This window comes from Macaca fascicularis, chromosome 7 (assembly GCF_037993035.2).
Source record: "Macaca fascicularis isolate 582-1 chromosome 7, T2T-MFA8v1.1".
NCBI classification, from domain to species: Eukaryota; Metazoa; Chordata; class Mammalia; order Primates; family Cercopithecidae; genus Macaca; species Macaca fascicularis.
The window spans coordinates 134,344,739-134,370,067 of NC_088381.1; the positions used below are offsets into that span (position 1 = coordinate 134,344,739).

The 25,329-nt window shown below is 36.0% G+C and overlaps 1 protein-coding gene across 43 annotated transcripts in view; it reads left to right on the top strand.

Moving 5' to 3' along the window:
- The window catches only part of GPHN (gephyrin), a 734,620-nt gene that overhangs the window by 3,970 nt on the left and 705,321 nt on the right, over positions 1-25,329 (top strand). The window lies entirely within an intron of this gene.

Consider the following 25,329-nt stretch of genomic DNA (forward strand, 5'->3'; position numbering starts at 1 on the left):
GTGGTGCAGATGTAGAATTTTTTTCTAACAGCTTTAGTAGTAATTATACTTAAAGTCAATCTTACTAGTTACACAGCAGACTCACTATATCTAGAATGTGTCACTCTTCATATACTTTTTTTCTATTTTGAAAGAAGCTGTTTATCAAAGCAGCATATTAGTTTTACCACTGTGAAAGCTCTACAGAAAGGTTAACAGGAAAATAATGACTACATGTATGTATATAATGTAGAATCATATAGATTATCCCATTGGCTACTTAATATCATATTAGTTCGCTACAGCTAATGTTTGATACCGAGGCACTTAGCCAAAGATGATAATCCATTACCTAAATTGTCACTAATAGTGGCATGAATGAGAAAAAGGTACAAATTTTTAGGAAAGAGCATTTTTAAAAATCATATTTTTGCTGTAGTAATATACATTTTAATTGCACTAACTTGTTGATTTGAACTCAGTAAGAGGTATTGGAACAAATAGACTAGGTACTAGAGATTAGTTAAAAGACTAATTGTAAATTAGAACATCAAAATATTACAGTAACATGTAGGGAGTATTTCAGTTATTCATAAATGAAGTCATTCAAAATATTCAGAAAACAAGTTTAAGCCAAGCAGATGCTACCCTTATAACTCTGCAATTGTTTAAGCATTTACATTTTTACATTCTTGAAACCTGTTCTGGTATATTATGTGTCAGTATTATTTTCTGAAAAGCCCATTTATTGATAAGGATATATACATATATCTGTTTTGAGAATAGATGTCATTAAGTAGGCAAATTACTATTAAAGCCTACTAAGTGGAATTGTGTGTTCTGGCAAACTTAGCTGTTTTTTTCAATATGTGTTTTTAATATTGAGCTATGACTTGAAAGGAATCCTATTTCTTGAATTAGATTGTTATTTTGTGAATTTTTTGTTGGAAGCAATGTATTAGAGAATTAAATGTTTAATCAAAGTAGGAAAATGTTAAATTAATTTCTAATGAATGTACTTAGTACTATCATCATTAGTCAAAGACTTGAAAAAGTATTAGTTGCTACACTAGAAGAATTTTGGTTATATTAAAAACACGTGACGATTTGACTTCAAAGTGAATGTACTTAATACTATCATCACTGACCAAAGACTTGAAAAAGTCTTAGTTGCTATACAATTAGAGTTTTAAATATATTAAAAACACATACGACTATTTGACTTCAAACAGGCGTTTGGTGGAAAATCAATAGTATGTTTTTAGGGAGGAAGTGATGAATAAGAGTCTATTTTTACTCTTACTGGTGATAGATTCCTGGCTAAGTTGAACAGAGAGTTTTTAAAAACAATCAGTAAAATAGATAAAATCTATTACTCTGTTTCTGTAAATAGGATTGAAGAATAATGAAGCATATTTGGAATTTGAAATGTATAAAAAAAAAAAACCTGAAAAAGAAAGTAGTGAAACCACAAAGGATTTCTTCCTTCACATCTGGGCAGAAAAGATAAATACCAAGGAAGAAGAAAAGATTGTTTAACCTACTTAAAAGTAATTGGGACTGTAGTTAATATGAATGGCATGTAATCTTACTTTCATTAAAATTTTTTTTTGAGTGACCTCTCAAAAAGGAAATGTTTAATGAAATATTGCTAAGTAGAAGTTCTATCCAGGTTCTTTAATGAATTTATAAACTAAATGGTATTTAATCAATTAATTTTAACTAAGTAGAGCTTCTTGAAAATTTTGTGTTTAAACACACCCAACAATTTTAACAGTAGCTTTGTCAGTATTGATACATTTTGAAAGAGTGTAATTAGGTTTAAAAAGAATTCTTAATTTGGAAAATAAAGCAGCAAGGAAATGAAATACGATGAAGGAATTGTCACCATAATTGGGGCATTCTTCTCAAACTGAAGTACATGACATTGTGTCAAGGGATACTATAAGGCTTAGAATCTAAGCCATGGAAACAAACATAATAATTTTTTAAGTACCAATTTTACTTGATGGTATTAATTTAAATAACTTTAATGAGAAGATAATCATGAGTAAATTAGGCACAAAGTATAGAATTTACGTGAGGCTTTAAGATGAAATTAGAAACTTCAAAGAAATTTCAAGCGAACCCATTATATTTCAAGTGAGCTCCAGATCTCATCATTCTTCTGTATTATTGGCACTTCGTGGCAAAAAATTTAAGGAGCACTGGATCATAGAAAGAACACTGTAAGAACTATGTTCTCATACTATTTTGGCTAGTAAAGTTTTGTAACCTTCAGTGTATTATGTAACCCTCTCTCAACTTTTCTTACCACTAAAATGAAGAAATTGGTTTCTAAGATCACTTCAAGGCTCTCATGGCAATATATGTTTCTATCTTTTAGCATTCTGACCAGCAGGAAGGAGAAATATAGGATATTAGACCTAGTTAATTTTTTTCTGTCTTTGTAATGGAAACGATTATAGGGGAGGGTAGGTTATACTTAAAAATGCAAGAGAATAAGAAATAGAATGATCAAAGAAGGAAAATATTTAGATTTTTTATTTAGAAATTTTTGTGACAATCTTTCTGTTATTAGCAGTCTTATACTTAGGTTTCAGACACAGCTCAGGACTGACTTTGTCAATAAAATATTTCCTAGGAATTATTCTCTTCATTGATGTCTTTGTTTTCCTTACAATGTTTATAAATGTTGTTTATACCCTGTAATCATCTATATGTGGGAGGCTGCATGGTGTAGCTTAAAAAGGATAGAACTTTGGAGTCAGATAGACTTGGATTTCAGACCCTCATTAGCCCTTTATTTTGGGAAGCCATTTAACCTCTCTGAATTTCAGTTTTCTCCTCCAAAATAAAGATGACAATACCTACTTTACACGGTTTTCAGAACTAATAGAGGTAACACATATGAAAATGCCTAGCATTTTCAGATGAGATACTCAGTCATTTTTGGTTCCTTCCTCTTTGTATGTTGCTTTGGGAGCAACTTGCCACAGTTTCGTGTATATATGTCTTATTCAAAGTAGATTTTAAAGTTCTTGAGACATATGGTTGTGTTCTTTACTTCTTTTGTGCCCTTTTGTCATAGCATCTATTAATGAAGTAACTGTATAGAAGGTGTTTAATAAAAAACTGGGTGGTGTGAAATTTATATGGTACCTTAGGAAACATTTAGGTAAACCAGAACTTGGCTATTATTACTAAAAGGATAGTTTAGGGTAGGTGGAGTGAGGTTGAATAGTTTTTAAAAGGTATGTTTTTCTGGTAACAGGATAATATTTATAATGATGTGTGTTTGAGAGGTTTTATAGTATTTAATTTTGTATATTGCTTTAATTGCATATCATTTGTGGGAGGATTATTTTAGAGTAATGAAATTTGATATCTTAAAAACTAAAAATTTGAAATTATAGGTAAAAAAAATTCTGAAAATGCTGTTATGCTGATTCTGGTGATCAAAATGACACTGACAGAAGTCAAAAGTTATGCCTCTTCTCCCACTTTCAAGATAAGCACATTTTACCACAGTTTCCTTACCTTTAAATGGGGGTAAGTATGGGTTCATCAAGGTAAACATAGTGTATTCAGTATTCAACATCTACTATGTACCAAGGCCCTGTGGTAAGTGAGGGACACAATAGTGATTAAGACAGTTCAATCTTTCTTGTCTTGAAGCATATATTCTAGCACTACCATGAAAACATTATTCGGTTAAGTTGGATATTGACACATTCATGCTTCATTTATGTTTCATTTCAAGGAATAAAGTGCTTTTATATTTTATTTTTAAAATAGATAACAAGTACAAGCACCAAAACTGTTTTTATGTCTAGCCATTTCTTTGATACAAATTTTTTTTTTTTTGAGACCGACTCACTCTGTCACCCAGGCTGGCAATAGTGGTGTGATCTCAGCTTGCTGCAGCCTCTGCCTCCCGGGTTCAAGCGATTCTCCTGCCTCAGCCTCCCGAGTAGCTGGGATTACAGGCGCCTGCCACCATGTCTGGCTATTTTTTTTTTTTTTTTTTTTTTTGGTATTTTTAGTAGAGACAGAGTTTTACCATGTTGGCCAGGCTGGTTTTGAACTCCTGACCTCAAGTGATCTGCCTGCCTCGGCCTCCCAAAGTGCTGGGATTGCAGGTGTGAGCCACCGTGCCTGGTCAACAATTATATTTCTGTATTCTGTTCTGAATATCTGTTACTATGATGTGATAGTATGTTTCCATAACGTATGTGCTTTTCAGGTTTTACCCACTTCACCGTCCTCTTCCGGTTTTGAATCTACTATATCCTTGGGAACCACATAAACTTGCCAAGAATTATATGCGATATTACATCCGATTAGATTTGAAGTGAGGGTCTGAAAGCACATATTTTCACTTTTGGGTTCAGGGCATCAGAAAATGAGTGGGTATTACTATAATAAATAGGTTTATTTATTTCTTTGTATAGTGCTTCATGATTTCAGGATCATGGCTAAATGTGTCTGCCTGATGCTCCAAATGTTAATAAAAATCCAGAAACTTATGAGTGAAAGAGATTAAGTGCAGTTTGAATGCTAAGTAAAAATGAAATGTTGCTTTATTTCTTGTTCTTTTAAAAAACACATTAACGTGCACTCAAAATTAACAATTGTTAAACTCTAATTAGTGGTTAAGAACTGTTGGATATCTTATAAATAAGAAACTGAGCCGGGCGCAGTGGCTCACACCTGTAATCCCAGCACTTTGGGAGGCCGAGGTGGGCGGATCAGGAGGTCAGGAGATCGAGACCATCCTGGCCAACATGGTGAAATCCCGTCTCTACTAAAAATACAAAATTTAGGCGGGTGTGGTGGTGTGCGCCTGTAATCCCAGCTACTCGGGAGGCTGAGGCAGGAGAATCACTTGAACCTGTGAGGCAGAGATTGTAGTGAGCCGAGATTGTGCCACTGCACTCTAGCCTGGCGACAGAGTAAGACTCCGTCTCAAAAACAAAACAAAACAAAAACAAACAAACAAACAAAAAATCAAAAAAAGAAGAAGAAACTGAATAGAGTAAAAATACTATTTCCAGACGTATAACGATGAAGAAACATTTACACGGTGGTGCCCACCCCCTCTTCACTTTCACCTAAGAGTCCGTAGAGAACATTTTGATTATAGTCTAAACTTAAATGATTATGCTTTCATAAAATTAATATCCACATTGTAGAAGTCACATTTGAATTAAACTGCAAGTGGGCACTACCCAAAGCAATCTACAGATTCAATGCAGTCCTATCAGTGACATTCTGTACCAATGACATTCTTCACGGAAATAGGAAAAAAAAAAAAGTTAAAATATGTATGGAACCATAAATGACCTAGAATAGCCAAAGCAGTCCTGAACAAAAAGAACAGAGCTGGAGACATCATACTATCAGACTTTAAAATATACTACAAAGTGATAGTAACCAGAACAGCATGGTACTGGTGTAAAAGCAGACAAATAGACCAAAGGAACAGAGTAGAGAACCCAGAAATTAATCCCCTCATATCTACAGCCAACTGAGTTTTGAGAAAGGTCCCAGGAACACTTGCTGATCAAAGGACAATATCTTTAAGAAATGTTTCTGGGAAAAATGCAGAAGAATGAAACTAGAGCTGCACCTCTTATTCTGTACAAAAATTAACCCAAAATAAATCAAAGACCTACATGTAAGACAGGAAACTATGGAACTCCTAGAAGAAAACAGGGGAAATGTTTCAGGACATTGGTCTGGGAAAAAAAATTTATAAATAAGACCTCAAAAGCACAGGCAAAAAAAGTAAAAATAAGTGGATTATAGCAAACTAAAAACTTTTGTACAGCAAAGGAAATAACCAACAGAGTGAAAGACAGCCTATAGAATGGGAGAAAATATTTGCAAACTGTTCATCTGACAGGGGATTAATATCTAGGATATACAAGGAACTCAAACATCTTAACAGCCAAAAAATAAAAAATTAAAAAACCCAGAAAAAACAAAAAAACCCACAAAAAACCCAATCTGATTTAAAAAAAAGTGGGATATTTCTCAAAAGAAGACATACAAATGGCCAAAAAATATATTAAACAATGTTCAGCATCGTTAATCATCAGGAAAATGCTAATCAAAACCACAGTGAGGTATTATCTTACCCCAGTTAGGATCACTATTACAAAAAAGGCAAAGAATGGCAAATGCTGCCAAGGATGTAGAGAAAAGGACCTCTTATATACTGTTGATAGGAATGCAAACAAGTACAGCCACTATGGAGAATGGTATAGAGGTTCTTTAAAGGACTGCAGATAGAACTACCATATGATCCATCAATTTTGCCACTCGGCATTTACCCAAGGAAAAGGAAATCAGTATATGCAGGAGACATGTGTACCATCTTTATTCCAACACTATTCACAATAGCTAAGATAAAGACTCAATCTTGGTGTCCAACAGCAGATGAATGGACAAAGAAAATGTGATATATATACATAATGGAATACTGTTCAGCCATAAAGAATGAAATCCTGTCATTTATGGCAACATGGATGGAACTGGAGGATGTTATATTAAGTGAAATAAGCCAGGAATGGAAAGTTAAACACTGCATGTCCTCACTATTGTGTGGAAACTAAAAAAAGTTGCTTTCATAGAAGTAAAGTAGAACAGAGGATACTAGAGACTGGGAAGAGTCAGGTGAAGGGGATACAGGGAGAGATTTGTTATAGGATACAAAATTACAGCTAGATTGGAGAAATAAATTCTTGTCTATAGCATTGTAGGGTGACTATAGTTAACAGTAATATACAGTTTCAAATAGCTAGAAGGAGGATATTGAATGTTCCCAACACAAAAAAATGATAAATGTTCGAGATGATGGATATATTGATTATTCTAATCTGATCACCATACATTATATGTATTAAGACATCACTGTGTACCTCATAAGTATGTATAATTATTGTATGTCAATATAAAATATAAAAGAAAATTTTTAAAATTGCAAATAAGAAAGCTCCTAAATTCTTATGTCATTCTTTTAATTAGTTTAAAAAATTTCTTAAAGTGTATTTATGTGTTATAAAGAATGTAAAAACATAGAAAGGTAAAATGTGAAATTAAGCCTCATCACATTACCTCTCTGGTTTCTCTCTAGTGTTAACCACTTAAAAAATCTTTTTGTTTATTCTTTTGTGTACAGTCATATATTTGATATATTTGAATATGTGTATGTGTGTCATACATCAGAGTTTGCAAATTGATAGACCACTGGCCCTATTTGACCAATGTTTCATTAGCCCCCTACTGTATTTTAGAAAAAGTATTTGTTTCTAACACTTAAAAAAAGATATTTCATATAAAATCCCTGTTTTTTTTTTGCTTCTTAAGATTCAGCAACACACAACATGTTTCTCAGATAATAATTGTTTAAAGTTCCTGTCCGCATAAGATAGGACATGCATTCTCCAGTTTCCCACAGTTTCTGTTTAATATGTGTTGGCTGCCTGTCCTTGGTAGGCATTTGAGATTGTGGTTCTTGCTCATACATAGTATTTTACACTTTCTTCCTTCACTCCCTAACTCGGTAGCATATTTTGGACATCTTTTCATATTAGTGAAAATAATAGTAGTTAACTTTATTGAGAGCCTATGAAGTGTAAAATACCTTCTAGAGCCTGTTACAGAACCTGTTAATTCATTTAATCCTCATAATAATATGTTAGTGTTATCACCATTTTACAGTTGAGGAAATTGTCACAGAGAGAGATTAAGTAACTTGCTCAAGTTAGTGCAGTAAACAAACAGGCTGCAAACTGAATCTATGTAATCTGTCCATAGAGTGTAAGCTCTTAACTACTACATTATACTCCTTGGCATGTCAGAATTATTTCATAGAGATCTTCAAAGATGTTTTTATATATCTTCCACTTTAATGGGTCTATCTTATTGCATTGTAGGTTATGCTATATTTAATTAGTCCTTAATTGATGGACATCGAGGTTTCTAATTTTTCACTGAGACAAATGTAGATAATAATATTATACATTTATCATTACGTGTTTATAAGTTTTTTATAATGTAAGATTACTATATGTAAAATTTTGGGATCAAGAGTGTACGAACTTAAAAATTTTAATAGATAATTTACTTTCCAATAAAGATGTATTAATTAATATTCCCACCTTCATTGGGTATTAGCTTTTTAGCTTTACAAGTTCTTTTGAATATATCTCTTGAGTTACACAGGAGCCTTTTATTAGGATTCTTTATTGCAAATGAGAGTTACTGAGATCAAAATTAGCTTAAGTGAAGAGGGAAACTTACATAGCTGTAGATTACAGAGGAGGAGCTGATCTAAGGGACTCAAATAATGTGATCGGGAAGCAATGTAATCATGGACTCTTACTCTCCATTTCAGTGCCCTGTTTTCTGAGTATGTTGCAGGCTGACTTTCTTCTTACAGTCAGAATTGTGAGGTTATAGAGGAGGAGTAGATTGAGAAGTTATAGTAATAGACAATTTCATGTTTTTCCCTTCCCAATTAGTGAGTCTAGAGGAAATATTTCCTTCTTTTTTTAACTTTTGTTTTAGGTTCAAGGGTACATGTGCAGGTTTGTTATATAGGTAAACTCGTGTCAAAGGGGTTGTTGTACAGATTATTTCTTCACCTAGGTACAAAGCCTGGTACCCAATAGTTATTTTTCCTGCTTATCCGATAACTCTTCCCACCTCCTACCCTCAAGTAGGCCCCAGTGTCTGTCCTTCCCTTCTTTGTGTCCATGAGTTCTTTTAGCTCCCACTTATAAGTGAGAACATGTGGTATTTGATTTTCTGTTCCTACATTAGTTTGTTGAGGATAATGGCCTCCAGTTCCATCCATGTTCCCACAGAAGACATGATCTCATTTTTTTTAAATGACTGAATAGTATACCATTTTGTATGTATACAAACCACATTTCCTTTATCCAATTTGCCATTGAAGGGCATTTAGGTTGATTCCATGCTATTGTGAATAGTGGTGCAGTGAACATTCATGTGTATGTGTCTTTATGGTAGAATGATTTCTATTTCTCTGGGTATATACCCAGTAATGGAATTGCTGGTTAAACGGTAGTCAGAGGAAATTTTTTTTTCTCATGACATTTGTATATAAACTTCCAGGATGCTCCTTCACCTGGCATGACTCACATGTCAATTTTGGAGCCCATCGTTGTAACCAGGAGGTTGAGGCCTGATTGGCTGGGTCTGTATCACATGCCCATCCTTGGGAGTGGGGATATGAAATAGGTAACCTCACCAGAATCACATAGAGAGGGTGTCTTAGTGTGGGCTGCTATAACAAAATACCTTAGACTGGGTAATTTGTAAATAACAGAAATTTATTTCTTACAGTTCTAGAGGTTGGGAAGTCAAAGATCAAGGCACTAGCAGATCTGGTCTGGTGAGGGCATGTTCCACAGCCTTCTTAACTGTGGTTTCTAGCTATGTCCATATATGTTGGAAGGGCAGGAGGGCTCCCTCAAGCCTCTTTTATGAGGGCACTAATCCTATTTATGAGGGTGGACCCTTTTGGACCTAATCTCCTCCAAAGGTTCTACTTCTTTAAGATGATCACAGGGTGGGGTGGGGTAGGGGGTCAGGTTTCAACATGTGAATTTTGGAGGGGGACACACACATTCAGACCACAGCAGAGGGAACAAGGGAAGTCTTTAAAAGGAGAGGAGTTTCTGTCACAAAAAGGGGAAAAGTGTGCTGAGCAAGCAGACAACTTCTTTTTTAGAGGTTCGCTGAAGTCTTGATGTCTTTTTGCTTCATTCTTTTTTTCCCTAAGAATGTAATTCATTATATCAGTCACTGTTTCTTCTTTTTCCTGCTTCTGCCATGAAAATGCTCCTCTGGCAGATAGTTTCAAATTAGAATTGGAATAAGTTAGGGTGTGACAATCAGTGGCTTAAACCCAGGCCCCCATGATGTCAAGGGTGGTTAATTTATATGTCAGGAGAACTCACAATGATTGACCTCCACTTTTTTGTACTCTATATCAGAATGGTTCTCTAAGGACATTTTAGAATAGTAATATACACATAATTGAAATATTTTACCCATTTTTTTAAAGAGCCCTTTATGTTGCTTTATTTTGAATTTATGATCATCTATGGGTCTTAGTCTTTTTTTCTACAAATGTTGCCTCCCAGTGTTTCCTAGATTTTGTTCTAGCAACACTTGTCTGGGAGATGTTATAGTATGTATTATATGAAAATGCTTTTACATGATTAAATAAATGTGGAAAGGGCTACATAATGTATCCCTCCATTTGGAAATTCACAGTATATGAAGGCATATTGAAGATGTGAGTAATAATTGTGGAACCTCTTAACCTTTATTTAGTGCTTCCAAATTTGTTTGAAAATTGAACAATTTTTCAAGATACACCTGCGTTCTGTTCAACACCTTTTTAGGAAATGTTAGTCTCTCTCCTGCAGATGATCTCTTGGAAATCTGTGTATGATTTTTATATTTATTCTTTTACTTTTTTTGCTGTAGAAATAATGGTTTTTCTACAATTATCTCTATTGTGAAAATTATTTTACCCTGGATTTACCTTTATAATAAAAGTACATATATATATATATTTCCTAATCACCACCTCTTTTTTTCTTTGTCCTTTTTTTCATGTTAAAATGTTGACTGAATATATTCTTATTTGATTCTAAAAATTAATGATAGCAAAGAATCGAAACTGACCAGTCTTGGTTCTGTTACCACTATGTGGGGAAAGAACACTATGTGGGAGTTCAGTATCATTATTTGTAAAATGGAAAGTTGAGTAGATGATCTCTAAAATCCCCTTCAGCTCTAAAATTTTATTAATCCCAAATCTGAGGAACATGCCTCATGTTTACCATTCCATCATTGCTGAAATCTATTAGTGACAGCAAAATTATTGATCTGAAGTGTTTTCCTTCAAACAGGAAAAATTATTAGAAAAAGACACAGACATTCATAACAAGTGTAAATGAAAATGTCTGTTACTTCCACTGCACAATATGTGCAATTTTATTTCGTTCAGTATCACATGCTACAGAGGTTCAAACTGCTAAATATATAGACCTTAGAAAAAATTCTATGAACTTAAGTGTAATGACACATTCCCACAATCAAGCTTAGAAGAATAATAGTGATTTAGGGGTATTTGAGGTATTACTTTTTTCTTTTTAAATTTAAAATGTATTGCTACACTAGAGATCTGAAAAACAAAAACTTAGTGCTCCCTCCAAAATAGTTATTATTTTGCTATTGTATATTTAAAATAAAGCTGTTGTAAAATAAGACATAATACCTTTGATGAACAATATTATGTTTTAAGTTCATACAGATACTCAGAATAGTAGGTGGGCTCTGGATTAGACCACCTGGGTTTATACCTAAGTGAAGTTTTTAAGAGTTACTTCTCTAAGCTTTAGTTTTTTTCATCTTAAAATGGAAAATAATACTGATATGCTTGCCTTAGAGGGTGGTTGTGGTAAGTGAGATAATGAAGTAAACCTTTAATGAGTGTGCCCACATACTAAATATTCATGAAATGTTTATTGTGTATTATAATAAATTTGAATATAATTACCTTAGTAAACATGGCAACAGAAGCAACCTGTACAACTTTTGGGTATCTGACCTCAATCTTGGTGTATCCCCATGCCCTTTTCCCACTATTTTATCTTATTTTAGGAACATCATTAAGGTTCAGTACTGAACTGGGGTTCTGCTTGATCTAAATTCTTGTTTTCCAGCTTAAATTTTGGGCAGTTAGAAGATGCTATTTGTAGTGTAGTAACTAACAGCAAGAATTTGAGATTTTTGAGATAATAGGTTTAAAGTAAAGTATGTATGGAAAACTGCCTCTGATAGTCTCTAAGGCTTGTTAAGACCTGTGGAGAAAATTCACGTACATATATGTGGGTACTATGGTTATGGAATACTATAACCATAGTTAAAAAGTTAAAAAATTTTTAACTTTTTACTATAGTTACTATAACTATAGTTACTATAACCATATGGTTATGGAATACTATAACCATAGTTAAAAAGTTAAAGTACTATAGTTAAAAAGGTGTTTTGAAAGTTTGAAATGTTATGCAAATGGGGCAGTAATGCAGGGTGGTAAAGTGATAATAAAATAAAATATTTACATAGATGATTGTTGATTTGTAGTAGAGGAACTTTAAATTGGTAGATGAGAACCTTATGTGTTTGAGGTTAAATAGACAATGATTTGGGGCAAAAGGGAAATAAATATTAGGTATAAAAGGGAAAAGATACTTTTAGAACTATCAGATGCCAAAAGAGAGAATCAATCAAATTTAGATCATTGCCAAAGATAAGTTTTGGTAGAAAAGTTTGGGAATCATTAATTTAGGTTTTTTTAAAAAAATTATTATTATACTTTTAAGTTCTGGGGTACCTGTGCAGAACATGCAGGTTTGTTACATAGGTATACACGTGCCATGGTGGTTTGCTGTAGCCATCAACCTGTCATCTACATTAGGTATTTCTCCTAATGCTATCCCTCCCCTATCCCCTCAGCCCCCGACAGACCCCAGTGTATGATGTTCCCCTCCTTGTGTCCATGTGTTCTCATTCTTCAACTCCCACTTATGAGTGAGAACATATGGTGTTTGGTTTTCTGTACTTGTGTTAGTTTGCTGAGAATGACGGTTTCCAGCTTCATCCATGTCCCTGCAAAGGACATTAACTCATCCTTTTTTTATGGCTGCATCGTATTCCACTGTGTATATGTGCCAACTTCTCTTTATCCAGTCTATCATTGATGGGCATTTGGGTTGGTTCCAAGTCTTTGCTATTGTGAATAGTGCCGCAGTAAACATACCTGTGCATGTGTCTTTACAGTAGAATGATTTATAATCCTTTGGGTATATACCCAGTAATAGGATTGCTGGGTCACGTGGTATTTCTGGTTCTAGATCCTTGAGGAATTGCCACAGTGTCTTCCACAATGGTTGAACTAATTTACACACCCACCAAGAATGTAAAAGTGTTCCTGTAATTCTCTACATCCTCTCTAGCATCTGTTGTTTCCTGACTTTTTAATGATCTCCATTCTAACTGGTGTAAGACGGTATCACATTGTGGTTTTTATTTGCATTTCTCTAATGACCAGTGATGATGAGCTTTTTTTCATATGTGTGTTGGCTGCATAAATGTCTTCTTTTGAGAAGTGTCTTTTCATATCCTTCACTCACTTTTTGATGGGGTTGTTTGTTTTTTTCTTGTAAATTTGTTTAAGTTCTTTGTAGATTCTGGATATTAGCCCTTTGTCAGATGGATAGATAGCAAAAATTTTCTCCCATCCTGTAGGTTGCCTGTTCACTCTGATGATAGTTTCTTTTGCTGTGCAGAAGCTCTTTAGTTTAATGAGATCCCATTTGTCAATTTTGACTTTTGTTGCCATTGCTTTTGGTGTTTTAGTCATGAAGTTTTTGCCCATGCCTATGTCCTGAATGGTATTGCCTAGGTTTTCTTTTAGGGTTTTTATGGTATTAGGTCTTACATTTAAGTATTTAATCCACCTTGAGTTAATTTTTGTATAAAGTGAAAGGAAGGGGCCCTGTTTCACTTTTATGCATATGGCTAGCCAGTTTTCCCAACACCATTTATTAAATAGGGAATCCTTTCCCCATTTCTTGTTTTTGTCAGGTTTGTCAAAAATAAGATGGTTGTAGATGTGTGATGTTATTTCTGAGGCCTCTGTTCTGTTTCATTGGTTTATATATCTGTTTTGGTACCAGTACCATGCTGTTTTGGTTACTGTAGCCTTGTAGTGTAGTTTGAAGTCAGGTAGTATGATGCCTCCAGCTTTGTTCTTTTTGCTTAGGATGTCTTGGCTATGTGGGCTCTTTATGGTTCCATATGAAATTTAAAGCAGTTTTTTTTTTTTTTTTTTAAATTCTGTGAAGAAAGTCAATGGTAGTTTGATAGGGCTAGCATTGAATGTATAAATTACTTTGGGCAGCATGGCCATTTTCACAATATTGATTCTTCCTATCCATGAACATGGAATGTTTTTCCATTTCATTGTGTCCTCTCTTATTTCCTTGAGCAGTGGTTTGCAGTTCTCCTTAAAGAGATCCTTCACGTCCCTTGTAAGTTGTATTCCTAGGTATTTTATTCTCCTGTATCAGTTGTGAATGGGAGTTCACTCGTGATTTGGTTGTCTGTTATTGTTGTATAGGAATGTTTGTGATTTTTGCACATTGATTTTGTATCCTGAGAGTTTGCTGAAGTTGCTTATCAGCTTAAGGAGATTTTGGGCTGAGACGATGGGGTTTTCTAAATATATAATCATGTTATCTGCAAATGGAGACAATTTGACTTCCTCTTCCTATTTGAATACCTTTATTTCCTTCTCTTGCCTGATTGCCCTGGCCAGAAGTTCCAATACTATGTTGAATAGGAGTGGTGAGAGAGGGCATCCATGTCTTGTGCCGGTTTTCGAAGGGAATGCTTCCAGTTTTTGCCCATTCTGTATGATACTGGCTGTGGGTTTGTCATAAATAGCTGTTATTATTTAGAGATACGTTCCATCAATATCTAGTTTATTGAGAGTTTTTAGCATGAAGGGGTGTTGAATTTTGTTGAAGGCCTTTTCTGCATCTACTGAGATAATCATGTGGTTTTCGTCATTGCTTCGGTTTATGTGATAGATTACATTTATTGATTTGCATGTGTTGAACCAGTGTTGCATCCCAGGGATGAAGCTGACTTGATGGTGGTGGAAAAGCTTCCTGATGTGCTGCTGGATTCGGTTTGCCAGTATTTTATCGAGGATTTTTGCATTGATGTTCATCAGGGATATTGGCCTGAAATTTTCTTTTTTTGTTGTGTCTCTGCCAGGTTTTGGTATCAGGATGATGCTTTCCTCATAAAATGAGTTAGGGAGGATTCCCCCTTTTTCTGTTGTTTGGAATAGTTTCAAAAGGAATGGTACCAGCTCCTTTTGTACTCTGGTAGAATTCTGCTGTGAATCCTTCTGGTCCTGGACTTTTTTTGGTTAGTAGGCTATTAATTACTGCCTCAATTTCTGAACTTGTTACTGGTCTATTCAGGGATTCCACCTCTTCCTGGTTTAGACTTGGGAAGGTATATGTATCCAGGAATTTACCCATTTCTTCTAGATTTTCTAGTTTGTGTAGAGGTGTTCATAGTATTCTCTGATGGTAGTTTGTATTTCTTTGGGATCAGTGGTGATATCCCCTTTATCCCCTATTTGATTCTTCTCTCTTTTCTTCTTTATTAGTCTGGCTAGTGTTTTATCTATTTTGTTGATCTTTAAAAAAAAAAAAAACAGCTCCTGGATTCATTGATTTTTTTTTTTGAAGGGATTTTCGTGTCTGTATCTCCTTCAGTTCTGCTCTGACCTTAGTTATTTCTTGTCTGCTAGCTTTTTAATTTGTTTGCTCTTGTTTCTGTAGTTCTTTTAATTGTGATGTTAGGGTGTCGATTTTAGATCTTTCCTGCTTTCTTTTGTGGGCATTTAGTGCTATAAATTTCACTCTGAACAATGCTTTAGCTGTGTCCCAGAGATTCTGGTACATTGTGTCTTTGTTCTCATTGGTTTCAAAGAACTTATTTACTTCTGCCTTAATTTCATTATTTATCCAGTAGTCACTCAGGAGCAGGTTGTTCAGTTTCCATGTAGTTGTGTGGTTTTGAGTGAGTTTCTTAATCCTGAGTTCTAATTTGATTGCACTTTGGTGTGAAGACTGTTTGTTATGATTTCGATTTTTTTGCATTTGCTGAGCAGTGTTTTACTTCCAATTTATATGGTCAATTTTAGAATAAATGTGATGTGGTCCTAAGAACAATGTATGTTCTGTTGGTTTGGGGTGGAGAGTTCTGTAGATGTCTGTTAGGTCTGCTTGGTCCAGAGCTGAGTTCAAGTCCTGAATAACCTTGTTAATTTTCTGTCTGGTTGATCTGTCTGATATTGACAGTGGGGTGTTAAAGTCTCCCACTATTATTGTGTGGGAGTGTAAGTCTCTTTGCAGGTCTCTATGAACTTGCATTATGAATCTGGGTGCTCCTGTATTGGGAGCATATATATTTAGGATAGTTAGTTTTTCTTTTGTATTGATCCCTTTACCATTATGTAATGTCCTGCTTTGTCTCTTTTGATCTTTGTTGGTTTAAAGTCTGTTTTATCAAAGACTAGGATTGCCATTCCTGCTTTTTTTTTTTGCTTTCCATTTGCTTGGTAAATGTTCCTTCATCCCTTTATTTTTAGTCTATGTGTCTTTGCATGTGAGATGGGTCTTCTGAATACAGCACACCGGTGGGTCTTGACGCTATCCAATTTGGCAGTCTGTGTCTTTTAATTGAGGCATTAGCCCATTTACCTTTAAGGTAAATATTGTTATGTGTGAATCTGATCCTGTCATTATGATGCTAGCTGGTTATTTTGCCCATTAGTTGATGCAGTTTCTTCGTAGTGTCAATGGTTTTTACAATTTGGTGTGTTTTTGCAGTGGCTGGTACTGGTTGTTCCTTTCCATGTTTAGTACTTCCTTCAGGAGCTCTAGTAAGGCAGGCCTCGTGGTGCCAGAATCTCTCAGCATTTGCGTGTCTGTAAAGGATTTTATTTCTCCTTCGCTTATGAAGCTTAGTTTGGCCGGATATGTAATTCTGGGTTTAAAATTCTTTTCTGTAAGAATGTTGACCATTGACCCCCACTGTCTTCTGGCTTGTATGATTTCTACTGAGAGATCCGCTGATGGCCTTCCTTTGTGGATAACCGGACCTTTCTCTCTGGCTGCCCTTAACATTTTTTCCTTCATTTCAGCCTTGGTGAATCTGTCGATTATGTGTCTTGGGGTTGCTCTTCTCTAGTAGTCTGTTTATGGTGTTCTCTGTATTTCCTGAATTTGAATGTTGGCCTGCCTTGCTAGGTTGAGGAAGTTCTCCTGGATAATATCCTGAAGAATGTTTTCCAACTTTGTTCTATTCTCCCCATCACTTTCATGTACACCAGTCAAATGTAGGTTTGGTCTTTGTTCACATAGTCCCATATTTCTTGGAGGCTTTGTTTGTTCCTTTTCATTTTTTTTTTCTAATCTTGTCTTCATGCTTTATTTCATTAAGTTGATCTTCAATCTCTGATGTCATTTCTTCCACTTGATCGATTCAGCTGTTGATACTTGTGTATGCTTTACGAAGTTCTTGTGCTGTGTTTTCCTGCTCCATCAGGTCATTTATGTTCTTCTCTAAACTGGTTATTCTAGTTAGCAATTCGTCTATCCTTTTTTTAAGGTTCTTAGCTTCCTTGCATTGGGTTAGAACATGCTCCTTCAGCTTGGAGCACTTTGTTATTACCCACCTTCTGAAGCCTACTTTTGTCAATTCATCAGACTCATTCTCCATCAAGTTTTGTTCCCTTGCTTGCGAGGAGTTGTGATCCTTTGGAGGAGAAGAGATATTCTGGTTTTTGGAATTTTCAGCATTTTTGTGCTGCTTTCTCCCTATCTTCGTGGATTTATCTACCTTTGTTCTTTGATGCTGGTGACTTTTGGAAGGGGTCTGTGAGTGGATGTCCTTTTTGTTAATGATGATTCTATTCCCTTCTGTTTGTTAGTTTTCCTTCTAACAGTCAGGCCCCTCTGCTGCAGGTCTGCTCTGGTTTGCTGGAGGTCCACTTCAGACCCTGTTTGCCTAAGTATCACCAATGGAAGCTGCAGAACAGTAAAGATTGCTGCCTGTACCTTCCTCTGGAAGCTTTGTCCCAGAGGGGCACCTGCCAGATGCCAGCCGGAGCTCTCCTGTATCAGGTGTCTGTGGACCCCTGCTGGGAGGTGTCTCCCAATCAGGAGGCATGGGGGTCAGGGACCCACTTGAGGAGGCAGTCTGTCCCTTAGCAGAGCTTGAGTACTGTGCTCGGGGATCTGCTGCTCTCTTTAGAGCTGGCAGGCAGGGACGTTTAAGTCTGCTGAAGCTGTGCTCACAGCCACCCCTTCTCCTAGGTACTCTGTCTCAGGGTGATGGAGGTTTTATCTATAAGTCCCTGACTGGGGCGCCTGCCTTTTTTCCACAGATGCCCTGCCAGAGAGGAGGATTCTAGAGAGGCAGTCTGGCTACAGTGACTTGGCTGAGCTATGGAGGGTTCCGTCAGGTTGGAACCTCCCCCGGCTTTGTTTACACTGTGAGGGGAAAACTGCCTACTCAAGCGTCAGTAATGGCGGATGCCCCTCCTTGCCCCAAGCTGGAGCATCCCAGGTCGACTTCAGACTTTTGCTGTCAGGGAGAATTTCAAGCCAGTCGATCTTAGCTTGCTGGTCTCCGTGGGGATGGTTTCCCCTGAACTAGACCACTTGGGTCCCTGGCTTAAGTCCCCTTTCTGGGGGAGTGAATGGCTCTGTTTTGCTGGTGTTCCAGGTACCACTGGGGTATGAAAAGAAACCCAAAAAACAAAAAACAACCTCCGCAGCTAGCTCGCTGTCTGTCCAAATGGCCGCCCAGTTTTGTGCTTGAAACCTAGGGCCCTGGTGGCATAGGCACCAGAGGGACTCTCTTGGTCTATGGGTTGTGAAGACCATGGGAAAAGCGTAATACCTGAGCCGGAGTGCACCCTTCCTCATGGCACAGCCCCTCAGGGCTTCCCTTTGACTAAGGGAGGGAGTTTCCTGACCCCTTGTGCTTCGTGGGTGAGGCAATGCCCCACCCTGCTTCTGCTCGCCCTCTGTGGGCTGCAGCCACTGTCTAACCAGTCCCAGTGAGATGAGCTGGGTACCTCAGTTGGAAATGCAGAAATCACCTGCCGTCTGCATTGATCTCACTGGGAGCTGCAGATCGAAGCTGTTCCTGTTCAGCCATCTTGCCATCAACTCAGTCCACTGTTTTCTTGTTTGTTGTTTGATTTTTTTTTTTTTTTTTTTGATACGGAGTTTCTCTCTGTTCCCTAGACTGGAGTGCAGTGGTGCTATCTGAGTTCTCTACAGCCTCCACCTCCCAGGTTCAAGTAATTCTCCTGCCTCAGCCTCCCAAATAGCTGGGATTACAGGCGCCTGCCACCCCACCTGCTAAGTTTTGTACTTTTAGTAGAGAAGGGGCTTCATGATGTTGGCCAGGCTGGTCTTTAATTCCTGACCTCAGGTGATCCACCCCCCTTTGCCTCCCAAAGTGCTGGGATTACAGGCATGAGCCACCATGCTTGGCCAAATTTAGATTTATACTGGACTTGGATTTTCAAATTTTCTTTTGCAGGTGGGTTTGTGAAGTGTTAATTTAAAAAAAATTGTCAGGAGGCTGAGGCAGGAGAATCACTTGAACCTGGAAGACAGAGATTGCAGTGAGCCAAGATCGCGCCATTGCACTCCAGCCTGGGCTACTTAAGAGCGAAACTCCGTCTCAAAACAAACAAACAAAATTGTCAAGTATGCATCACAATGAAACATTCATTTCTGATTTTTAGCGCAATTCAGGAGTAGGTCATATAATACATGACAAACTCAAAGATAAATAATGCAGACTCCCCAAATAGTAGAAACTTTTTAAAGCAGCTGAATAGTAATGGATCTCATTTTGTTATTTTATTGTTATTCTGTCTATGAGTAATATATTGGTCTGACTGTAGCCTGACTTGTTAACAAACAATACAGCTCTACTCAACATGTAGTGTATCATGTACTTTGCATGGTGTTAGGCTAAAATTACTAAGTATTCATAATGTTATGTTTTAAGTGTGATTAGTTGATTGTAAAATGGTTTACATTTTAAGATATTTTTATATTAAAACACTTGCCAAGTATTGTATGACAGGGTTTGCAAAACTTTTTTAGTAAAAGACTAGATGGTGAATTTTTAGGCTTTGTGAGCTGTATATGATTTCTTTCAAAACTATTCAGCTCTGCCCTTGTAGCATGAAAGCAGCTGTAGACAGTGTATAAATGAGTGAGCATTATAGTGTCCCACCGAAACTTTAGTTATGAAAAGAAATGGCAGGCCAGAATTGGTCTAAGGGCTGTAGTTTGCCAACTCCTGCTCAAGACATGGTCTATTGTAAGGAAAATATAATTCCAGATTACCTGCATGTGAATTGAACTTTTATATTAGTTAAAATTTGTGTTACAAAACATCTCAAAACTTAGTTACTTGAAACTATGATTTAGTATTTTTCACATTTCTGTGAACTAACTTGATTCTGCTTCAGGTGGCATTTGTTGGGGTTCTGATAGAACTCTGATATCTGGAGGCTCAACTGGGATTGTTGGCCAGGGCTTTGGTTCTCCTACATATGGCTCTTTCTGTATGGCTGATTCCTTAGGCTCATGGTGTGATAGCTGGGTTATAAGAAGTATTCCAAGAGCAAGCATTGTGTGAGACAGAGGAAGCAGAAGATGCCAGGCCGAGGGATAGGCCTGAAACTTTCACAGCGTCACTTCTGCCATTATTCTGTTTGTCAAATAGTCACAGGCTCAGCCCAGAGTCTTTGTGGGAAGGACTACTCAAGGGTGTAAATGCTAGGAAGCATAGGTTAATTGAGGATATTCAAAGTATCCTCAGAATATCATGAGATTGTTTTGGTTGCAAGTGACAACTCAAATTGAACAAGCTTTAGTAAAAGGGAACAATTATTATAAGAATATTGGGGTGTCTGTCTCACAAAACCCAAACACAAGATTGGGTCTGAGGAACATTGGACCCAGGGTTGAAGATTCCCGAGGACTGTTTCTCATCTTTGCTCCACCTTATAAGTAGTCTTCATTTTCTCTTATCACAGATTTCCCTTTTCCACTTTGGGAAAAACAGTGTCAACACTTCCCTAATTACTTATTACCATTTCAGCCATTCAGAGGATTGACTTTATTTTTGCAGTGTTTCTAACATGTTTGAGGAAGAACGTTGATTGTCCTAGATCAGTCATCTGTGATCAGAGGATAGAGCTTAGGTTCTACAAACCATGTTGACAGAACAGGATCAGTTAACATCAAAGGGATGCTGAGTGTGTAGTCCCTGAATAGTCCACTTGCCTTCTCCCTAGCCATCTATTTATTAACAAGTTAATAATTTGTTAATTAATTTAATAAATTTTTTTACCCCATTACAGGCCTAATTTACTTTCTTATTCAGCTGTCTGTTTATGACTATTTCATTGTTCTACTGGTGTGTAAGCTAAAGTAAGGACTGAAATTAGTTCAGTATCTTGAATATTTATTGTAATCTCTTCCTGCTTTGAGTAGAGGACAGCAGCTTTTAGTATCTACTATCTTACTTTGCCACCATCAACATAGAATAGTATGTAAAGATGATCTTACTATGTTGTCACCATTGATTTCTAGGGTTGACTTAACTGATCTGGTTGGCTGAATGGGTATATCCTTCCTTTGGAAAGGGCCCACGTACATACATGAAAGCAAGTAGCTAAAATACAGAATGAAATAAAAACTAATAGAAGTGCAAGTGATATGCTGTGGGTGCACAGAGGAAGGAACAATTAATTTTGACTGAATGGCTGTAGGAGGGATGGCATTTTAAAGCAGGTAGTGTTTCAGTGAGGCCTGGAAGAATGAATAACTCATCCTCAGAAAAGAAAAGAAAGGAAAAGAAAAGAAAAGTAACCTGGCTGTCAAATTTCTTGTCTGCTGAAACGGTGGTACCAGAGTGTCTAGGCTAAAGTAGATGAACTTAAATATGGATATTGGACATTCAGGATAAATAGCAGTATGCAGTTATCTGATTTTAATCGTCTTAAATTAGAATTACAGGAGTGAACACAGTTTTGTTACAGTTATGCCTTTGGTGACTATCTGGTAATTTGAAATTTGAGAATTCAGTTTTTAAAATTAATGAGTTTATTTCAAATACTCAGATTTTTGGATATAGGAAGAACTTTAAGGATTATCTATACTAACACACTCTAGTAGGTAAAGAAACTAAGACCCAGTTAGATGATTTATTTAAGGTTACATATCTAAATGACTGAGTTGGGGCTAAAATACTTTTCTCCTGGTCTTGGGTATTTTTGAAGAATTATCCAGTGTATCCTTTATTGTAAGAAGATTTTCTCGAACTATACATCCATATGAATTGCTGGCTGTACTAGCAATTTTTAAATTTGAGATACGCATACAGTAAAATGTACAAATGTTAATTATATAGTGTGGTGAGTTTTTTTATGTGTACAGTCTCTTAAAAGTAACGCTCAGATCAAGATGTAGAACATCTCCAGCACTCCAGAAGCCTCCCCTTCATGTTTTTCACAGGTTAATTAATATCCACTTCTCCTGTCACTCCCAAGTAATTATTATTCTGATTTTTATCATCATAGATTAGTCTTGCCTGTTTTTGCACTTTATGTAAAAGGAATGACTTCTTTCATTATTGTGGTTATGATATTCATTCATGTTGTTGGTATACCTTGGTTCTTTTTATTGCTATGTAGTGTTTCATTGAATGAATGGATCATTGTTTATTCTTCTGTTAATGGACATTTGAATTGTTTCTAATTTTTGACTTAGAAAGAAAAGCTGCTATGAATATTCTTATATATGTCTTTTTATGAGTATATTGTTTCATTTTTAAGAGTATATTTGCTGGATGGTTGTCTTCCAAAGTGGTTATGCCATTTTTTTTTTTTTTTGAGACGGAGTCTCACGCTGTTGCCCAGGCTGGAGTGCAGTGGCGCGATCTCGGCTCACTGCAAGCTCCGCCTCCCGGGTTCCCGCCATTCTCCTGCCTCAGCCTCCTGAGTAGCTGGGACTACAGGCGCCCGCCACCGCGCCCGGCTAATTTTTTGTATTTTTAGTAGAGACGGGGTTTCACTGTGGTCTCGATCTCCTGACCTTGTGATCCGCCCGCCTCGGCCTCCCAAAGTGCTGGGATTACAGGCTTGAGCCACCGCGCCCGGCCGTGGTTATGCCATTTTACATCCCCACCAGCAATGTAGGAGGGTTTGAGCAATTCTGCATTTTTGTCAATATTGTGTATTGTCAGTCTTTTTACTTTTAGTCATTCTGGTCAGTGTGCGCTGACTTCTCCTTTTCATTTCACAGGTATATAATGATGGTGATCACCTTTTAATATATTTTTGATATATTTTAAAGTTATGCTGTCTTTGTCTTATGGATTTATAGGAATTCCTTATGTATTCTGAATATGAGACCTTTGCATGGCAAATTTCTTCTCCCAGTCTGAGGCTAGTCTTTTCACTCTCTTAATAGTGTATTATAATAAATAAAAGTTTTCAATTCTAATGAACCTCAACTTAAGTTTGCTTTTTATGGTTTAGTCGGTTTGTTAATGTTTTGTTTAAGAAATCTTTGCCTATTACAGGATCATGAAAATATTTGCCAAAGTTTTCGTTTAGAAATTGTATTACTTTCTCTTTTAGTCGAAGCTCTATGATGCATTTCAAATTATGATGAATGATGTGAGGTAAAAATCAGAAATTTTTTTTTATAAAACGTAAGATATTCAATTGATTCAGCCCTATTTTTTGGAAAAAAAAAATTGCCCTTACCCAATTGGATTATAGAACACTTTTGATATAAATCGAGTGAGTCTTACTAGAGTGTATATGCTCTTCCAGTGGTCTATTTATGTACAAATACTACCCTGTCTTAATTACTATAGCTCTATACTAAATCTTGATATCTGTAGTATAGGTTCCTTCAATTTTTTTTCTTCTTCAACATTTTTTTGGGGGGTGGGTATACTCTCTCTTTTGTGTTTCCGTATACATTTAGAATCATATTTCAGTGAAAACAAAACTGTTAATATTATGATTGGGATCACATTGAGACTGTAGATCAATGTGGGGAGAATTGGCATCTTAACAATATAGAGTTGTCCAGTCCATTAACATGGATTATCTATCAATTTACTTGGGTCTTTAAGTTCCTTCAGCAGTATTTTATGGTTTACAGTGTAGAGGTTTTGCATATCATTTGTTAGAGTTATGGCTGGGTATTTTAATGTTTTGAAAGTGCTATTGTAAATGATAATTGGTTATTTAAGTTTCATTTTTGAATTGTTTTATACTAATACATAGAAATACAGTTCTTGTATTTTTATCTTATAAGCAGCAACCCTGCTAAATTTGCTTATTTTTAATATTTAGTATTTTATAGATTTTTTTGTATTTCCTATGCAAACAACCAAATCATCTGAGAATAATAATTATTTTACTTATTTCTTTCCAGTCTTTGTAATTGTTTCTTTGTTTTCCCTTATTGCAGTGGCCAAGGCTTCTAGAACAATGTTTAATTGAAATAGTCTCACTCCTAAACTTAGGGGAAAATGCTCAGTATTTACCAATTATGATGTTAGTTGTAGGTTTTGTAGGTAACCTTTATCAGATTAAAGAAGTTCTTACCTATTCCTAGTTTTCTTTTCTTTTTTAAAAATATTTTTATAGAGAGAGGACCTTGCTCTGTTGCCCAGACTGGCCTTGAACTCCTGGCTCAAATGATATTCCCACCTCGGCCTCCCAAAGTGCTGGGATTACAGGTGTGAGCCACTGCGCCCAGTCTGAGAATTTTCTAAATCATGAACAGGTGGTAAACTTTGTCAAGTTTTTTGCTTTTGTTGAGATAAATCATATGGTTGTATCCTTAATTCTGTGCTGTAGTGAATTACACTGATTGATTTTTAAATGTTAAACCAACTTTATACTCCTAGGATAAACCTTACTTTGTCATGATGTATTGTCCCTTTTATGTACCATTAGATTCAATTTGTTAATATTCTCTTTAGAATTTTTACATCTATTCATGAAAGATACTGGCCTGCAATAGTCCTTTCTTATAATATTTTTGTCAGATTTTGTTATCAATGTTTGTTAGCCTCATAAAAAGAATTGGGAAGTCTCTCTCTGTTTTATTCTCTGAAAGCATTTGTGATAGATCGATACATTTCACATGTACTTGAATTGGGAAGTCTCTTTCTTTTTTATTCTCTGAAACCTTTTGTGATAGATTGATATGCCTCATGTGTATTTGAATGTTTATTCTGCAGTCATTGGTGTTAATGTTAACTTTGTCAATAAGGTCACACTAGTGAATCATGTTGTTCAAATCTTCAAATGACTGATTTCTTTTTTCTGTTTTCTCAGTTTTGAGAGTAGTGTCTTAAAATTATCAACTATGATTGTAGTTTTGTTGTCTTCTAGTTCTTTCAGTTTTCCCCTCGTGTAGTTGGAAGCTCTTATTAGGTGAATTAAAACTTGGCATTGTTATTTTATGGTTGAAATGACCTTTTTGTCATTATGAAATGACCTTACCTCTGGTAATATTTCTTGCCTTCAAGTCTACTTTAACCTTCTATTGATATAGTCTCTTTCTGTTTATCAATACGTCCATG